Raw genomic sequence first — 7,682 nt, 5'->3', positions numbered from 1 at the left:
GGAAGTGCTTAAGGAAAAGCTAGATGTAGTACTTAGGGATGTGGCTTAGTGGGCCATTGGTGGTAGGTTGATGTTGGACCAGATGATCTTAGAAGTCCTTTCCAACCTTAACGATTCTAGGATACGATGATAATTTCTACTAATACAGTCCTATGTATGCTTGGGAGTGATTTTATTTAATGAATTCATACATTCATTGCAGGATTTGCTAGTGAATTATTTATTCCAGGATGTGGCTTCTCTGAAGGATGATAGACAGCAGTAGCAAAGGATTCAAGTAGAGCTGAAGACTTTAGCAGTTGTGTGAATGTCACATAACAGTTGTTGACATAGATTTCTCTGTTTCAAGCCCAGTTGCAGGCTGCTATGGGTGGGAAGCACTGTAAGTCTTACAGTTCTCAGCTTCTGTTAATTTCAGTACTTGAGGCTTTCTTCCTTCCACTGACTTTTTCCTTCTGGTAAGCTTGCTGGCGCTATTCTGGGAAAATGGGAAATAGCTATAATTTAAGTGCGCACTAGAGCATGGACCAGAGCAGAAAGGAAGAATAGCTAGGGGTGGATGCATAGTAGGGGTCTTTATTTTCCCTCAAGCACATAAGCTGTCTGCAGTTAACTGCCCAGCAAAGCATTGACAGGGAGCACTGCTTTAGCGCATCTCCTTTGAACAGCCGTGCATTTCTCTATTCCCTTCAGCTGGGCAGCAGAAGAAAAGTCACTAAGCAGTTCTTGCTTCTAGCCAGTGTCTTTGCTTTATGCAAACAAAATAAAGATTATAGTTAGAGTTATAGGCATGGATTCATTTTAAAAGAATCAAGCCAACACACAGAAGTAAAAATAGCAAGCTCATATGCCATCATCTTCCTTTGGAAATCTCTGTTCTTGTATTTGCTTCAAAGGATAATGTGGGAAAAAAAAAAAAAAAAACAAAAAAAAAAAACAGAATCAGAAAATAATAATTTTATGATTAGGAAGGATTAAACCACTGTTTCAATTCAAGAAATATTTTTTCATATCAGATCATTTTTAATAAAACGCACATTTTTCCTTCAGCTGATCCCATCTTCTAAGCCCTGAGGTCTTCTTCCATAAGAAAACTTCATGTTTCTGTGGGAGTTTTGCTTGCACATGTTTACAGGATTCAAGTTATTTTTAATTTTTTGAATCCTCTTTGAGATTCATTATTTATATGCACTTTTTGTAAACTTTCAAGCTTGAGGTTACCAATTTAATGTGTCTTTTCATTTCTGGATCCTGTTGATAAAGCGTTGTTTTACATTTCAGTACTATGCATAATGAAGCTACTTTTTGAGTGTTGTTCTAATTAGCCATCATATTTTTTAATAATCTACAAAATAAAAATGATAAACTGATTTCCTTTTCTCAGAAAATGACCAAAGATTTAGTACATAATTCCAAACCACTGCTATCCTTTAAAGCATAGATATCCAATCCTTCAGTTTTATGTCTTTCTTGCTCTCTTTTTTTATGCTTTAATAAAAATATTTATTTATATATATATATATTTAACTTATATAAATTAACTATATTATATATTATATATGAAGCCCAAGACAATTCATCTTCACTCAATGTGGCCCAGGCAAGCCCAAATGTTGGACACTCAGGCCATTTAAAGCATAAATCAGCTTCTGGCATTTTATAATATTATTTGCACAAGACTTTAATGTGATGGATAACATGCAAAGAACTTTGAACTCCCACAGTGTCATACATTTTGGTAACAGAATAAAATTCTGATTATACAATAAATTTCATGCTGACTGAAAGCATGCATTTACATCTTCCCCATGGCAGCCTCTATACTGAAGGAGCATACTCTTTTTCTCTCTGTTCCTTAAATGAAAGTCACCAGAGAATTCAGTACTCTAAAAGTGCTCACAGTACTGCTGGGACTTTTCAGAACAATAATGTTACTATGAGGAACTAATCACCCTGCAGGTTGACTAGCATAAACATCAGTCCACATTGGTTCTGAACTCATATTTCTTTGTGAAAAAAAGTAAATCTGAAAAATTCTGATAACTTATAGATAATTGTTATTGTTTGTTTTCCTTTAAAAAGAATATCCCATATTGGAAGGGACCCACCAGGATCAACAAATCCAATTCCTGGGGAGAGCATTTTCCAAAAACACTCCTTGAACTTTAGCAGCCTGGGGCCATGCCCACTGCCCTGGGGAGCTTTTTCCATGCTCACCACCCTCTGGTGAAGAAAGTTTTCCCGATATCCAACCTGACCCTCCCAAATTTGAAAGTGCATGAGAGCAGTACAAAGCCTGAAAGTATGCCAGTCAGTCTGTGATGATACCTATAAACCTTTCCTGCTAAAAGAGACCTGGCCTTTGGCAAAATTTCATATAAGACAGACCATGATTATAAGAGATTTTCTCATGGGGGTCTGATCTCCCAGCACCAAGTCAGCTCTGCAGCCAGCCCTGTGCAGAAAGCCGTCCCATCGAGAGGTGGTGCTCTATGTTAAGACTTGAGGTTTGTTTTGCCTGATGCTCAGTGCTGATTAGAAAGGCGGTGAGAAGCAACTGCTATCCATATTCAACGCAGTTGATAGCATTAACACACTGATTTCTTTAAAAGTGCATTACGGTACTGTGTTTCTATGTTAATCTCTATTAACTGTGACGACTCACGTTGGATTAACATAGAGAAACAACTCAATTTCTCAGAAACAGCACGTATTGTGAAGCCAAACACGTTACAAAGTACAGAAAACTTATTTCATAGCACAGATTACATCCTGCAATGCATTCTGTTTCACTTTGCCTTTAATGGAATATACTTTCATAAACCAGTTAAAGTACTTTTGGAAATAGCATTCTGATGAAATCATAATCTCATCTATAAATGTCCCAAGCAGACACTAACCTTAAAGCAGGCACAGAAGAAAAATGTTGTATACACATACTTTAGGAGACCAATCTGATCTGAAAATAATTGTTATGAAACCAAATCAGGCATGTGTCAAGTCAGCAGTCCATCTGGAGTTTAGTCTGTTTAACTTCATACACTGTTGTGAAATTCAACTTCATTCTCAATGTCAGATTAAGAAGTGGGGTGAAGAAACCTTCTTGTTCATTAGTTTCCTTTTGGCAAGTTCCAAATCTAGAAATGCCTCCTGCCTTGAGCAGTCAGTAACTAAGTCTCTAACTGGCTGTCATGAATAAAAACTTGACATAAGACACATGAGACACATCCAAACGGAAAGAAGAAAAATTCTGTGCCAGTTATTATTGCTTAAATCTTTCAAAAATTCAGCTACTCTCAGTCTGGGAGAAGCAGGAAGAGAAATGGGGCAGACTACTGCATTCTGAGATTGTAAGAACACCTTGCTTCAGTACAAGTGCTTTTCACCAGTGGAAGCAAATGTTCTTTATGGAGGATGTAACATTTATTGATGCTATTTCAGAGATAAGAAATAGGAGAACAGAAGATGAAGTGTCTTACTCCTAAGCACATGGAAGTGCAAAGGTAGAGGCAGACTCCCTACTCCCTGCTCATGGAGAAAGCTTTTATGATGAGTAATTAACACAAATCATATTTTCAGTCAGCCAAAAAGTTGAAAAGAAAGGTAAATTTGCAAGAAACCAATCTGGTCTGAACTTTATTTTTTGCTGATATATTTATTAATCAGAACTGCGGAATATATAAATACAATTTTGCAATCTGTGTAAGACAAGTTTGTAAGGTATAGTAGCAATTAGGCATCAGTGTCTCAGTATATCCCTAGAGATTTTGAAACTAATAGCAATATTTATAACTGAATTGTATTTTGAATTTTAGTAATGACTAGGGACATTGTTATTCTAGTGAGATACTGTCTCACTAACGAAAGAACAGAATGAGTCAGTCCTATCAAAAGCAAAATCTGTGTCAGGGAGAGGGCTAATGTTGCCCCTTAATAATTTTACTAACTTTAGTCTTCTTCCCAGTGGATAAAACATAGGGGATTTCAGTCTGTGAAACACAAATGTTCAAAGACTGGTGATTCTTTCTTACATTTTGTCTCCCAGTTCTAAATATGCCTCACAGCTTGCAGACATGGCCCCCTATCCATCCCTTCCTGTACTTCTCTTACTCCCATCAAATGGGAGTTTCTGAGAGGTAGAAAAAGTACTGTGACCCTAGAGACTGAAGCATGCTCATAGAGATAAAGGTGCTTCTCTCCTCAGCTTTATTTTACTTAACTACTTTCTTTAGGCTGAGAAATATGTGGATCTCATTGAAGTATCAGAAAACTTCATATAACATTTAAATGCATGTTAGAATCTCATAAATGATGAATGGTGAACAGCTTATCATTCATATTCAAATGCTTTATTCACTTGAGCAGATAATAGTTTTATAGCAGTTTATTCTATAAGCATACAATTCTGTAATATAGTTACAGCATTTTGCAGTTCAGGGAGAGTACAGGGAAGTTGCTAGCAACTTGCTGTGGCAAGGTGAGGGTCAGCTTCTTCTCCCAGGAAGAAGCTACTGCCAAGGGGAATGGCCTCAAGTTGCGCCATGGGAAGTTCAGTTGGACGAGAAAGAGAAGCAGAGGGAAATTACAAGCCCTGAAGTTCTCTTCCAACTCTTATGCCATCCCCTTTCCCTTCTCTGTGCCATAACATCATACAGCTGCAACCCCCATCTGTTCTTAGTGGCTCATCTCTTCCATATGATCAAATTGGAAAAAGGTAGACAAATACAGTACTTTATAAAAATCCCTGAGTTTGTTTTGTTTGTTTACTTCAACATCCAATCACATTCCTAATGAATGCTATGGGAGAATAAAAGCAATCTCACATGAAGGAAGCATGAAAACCAATCATTTCCACCTGCTTTGGAGAGCTGTTTTGAAGTCTCAGACATAAGACTGAGAGGCTAAAGATAAGCTACAGATGGAGTACTTCAGTTGCTCAGCCTCCTTTGGAAAAATTGTGAATGAAATCCATCAAACTTTTTTTTCTCAATTTTAACTTTATTAAAATTTAGGCTATTGCCTATCTTTACTCTGTCTTGTAAGAAAAGTTGTTTCATGTCACTACACAGAGTTCCTGGGGAAAACAACAAGAAAAACTATTAAAAAAAGAACCCTGTTACTTCAATTAGTTTAATTCTTCCTTTTTTTCTTAAGAAGAGGAAGAGAGGAAAAAGATAATCTGTTGCAAGTCAAGTTTGGATGTGGTGCTCAGGGACATGATTTAGCAGATGGTTGTTAGGGTAGTATGGTTAGGTTGTGGTTGGACTCGATGATCTTTAAGATCTTTTCCAACCTGAGCAATTCTATGATTCTATGATTCTGGAATGGGACTGATAAAGCAGGAAGCATTATGTCCTGGTACATTACTGTAGCTGGGAGGGAAAAAAGGATTGAACAAACCTGTTCCTCCAAAAAGGAGACAAAGTCTTTCCTTTAGGATGGCTTTGATTATGTGAAAGAAATGATTTCTACCTACACTTTTAGAGAATGTACAGAGCACACAGGAAATACTGAAATATCCTCTGAACCACCAATAAATAGATGTAATGTGAAAGTTATTGAGTCATCACATCAACATCAAAAATTTGTCTAAACGTAGTAGGAATAAATTCAGGATAAGCTTGTATTTTGTATTTTATACTGGAAAACATTTTACATAATTTGCTTTGAATCTTTCAATTAAACATTTTATTTTTAAAATTAAAAAAAAATAAGAGTTGGCCTAAGTCATAAATGCTTTTATTGTAAATGTGGACAGTTATCTAGATCAACTATGGGGAGTGCCAGTCACTTGATCCTGCTCTTGTAGAGGCTAAACCTGGGCTGATTTATTTGCAACTGTATCCGTAGATGAAAGGCTTCTGAATATGATTATAAAACAACCAAACAGATCTGCATTATATCATGACAGAGTATTTTTTATCCAAGCCTTGAGTTTCTCTGCAGTATACATGCGGTTTGTTATAAATGACTGATTTCTTCTTTCTTTTTCCGTCTCTCTTTTTTTTTTTCCTTACCATAAGCAATGCAAATTTTAGTATTAGCAATTTCCTCCTTACCATAAGCAATGCAAATTTTAGTATTAGCAATTTCCTCCTTTTAAGCTAGAATACAGACAACAAGATCTGTTGAGCATAACATGAAAGGCCAGATGAGTACAAGACAGAACTCCTGTTCTGCTAAGCCTTATTCCTTGTGAAATCAGACTTTATTTTTTGAAAAACTATCAGGAGACACTGCTGTCAGCTCTGATTAATCACATTGACGCAAAATATCATGGTATTATTTTCCAACTGTAGAATGGATATCATCACATATTCTGGAGAAACTATCCTGATAAACAGGAAAGAGAAGGAGGGAAGGAGGAAGGGAAAGAGGAGAATCTGAAAGTTCTCCTTACAGCCAAGATATGATTAATATTTACAAAAGGAAAATAAATGAAAAATCACAGAATCACAGAATCATAGAATGGTTTGAGTTGGAAAGGACCATTAAGATCATCTAGTTCCAACCCCCTGCTATAGTCAGGGAGATCTCCCACTAGACCAGGTTGCTCAAAGTCCCATCCAGCCTGGCCTTGAATGCTTCCAGGGAGGGGCATCCACAGCCTCTCCAGGCAATCTGTTCCAGCGTCTCGCCACCCTCACAGCAAAGAATTTCTTTCTAATATCTACCCTCTTCCAGTTCAAAACTGCTTCCCCTTGTCCTGTTGTTACATGCCTTTATAAAAAGTCCCTCCACGGCTTTTCTGTAGGCCCCCTTCATATACTGGAATTCTTATTATTATAATTTATATATTATAATATATTATAAGGTTCCCATGGAGCCTTTTCCAGGCTCTCAGCCTGTTCTCGTAGGGGAGGTGCTTCAGCTCTCTGATAATCTTCATGGCCCTCCTCGACACGCACTCCAACACTCTGATGTCCTTCTTCTCTTGAGATTCCCAGAATTGGACACAGTACTCCAGGTAGGGTCTACCCAAAAGCAGAGTAGAGGGGCAGAATCACCTCCCTCAACCTTCTGGCCATGCTTCTCGATTGCAACCCAGGATACAATTGGCATTCTGGGCTGCAAGCACACACTGCTGGCTCATACTGAGTCTTTCATCAACCAACACCCCTAAATCCTTCTCCTCAGAGCCATTTTCTGTCCAACTTGTATCTGTGTTCAGGACCTTGCACTTGGCCTTACTGAGCTTTGTGAGCCTTCTTATGTCCTGGATAGCATCCCCTCCCTCTAGCATGTCAGCTGCATCACTAAGCTTGGTATCTGTAAACTTGCTGTGGGTGCACTCAATCCCATTATCCATGTCACCTACAAAGATCTAAATAACATCAATCCCAGCACCAATCCCTAAAGAATGCCACTTGTCCTGTGGATGCATGAATGCAAATTCATCCCACTTTGACTTTATTATAGACAGTCACCAAGGGAATGAATATATGGCAGATTAGAATCCGACTCTGTACCCTGATGCCACCAAAGTATTTTAAACAAGCCTTCTCATGATGTTGCAAAGATTTAATAATGTCCTAATGAAGAAGCTTTGACTCCAGATGATCTGCATTTTTCTTCACAGAGACTTTTGTCACGCTGTATGTTTGTTACTGAAGTCCTTTTTGTTTTGGAATACATTTTAATGATACATAAAAAATGATACTGCACATCTGCAGTATAAATAC

The sequence above is a fragment of the Tetrao urogallus genome (genome assembly GCF_951394365.1).
Source record: "Tetrao urogallus genome assembly, chromosome: 3".
In the NCBI taxonomy this organism is placed as follows: Eukaryota; Metazoa; Chordata; class Aves; order Galliformes; family Phasianidae; genus Tetrao; species Tetrao urogallus.
The sequence above is the reverse complement of the archived record's forward strand: the minus strand, read 5'-3'. Positions refer to the sequence as shown.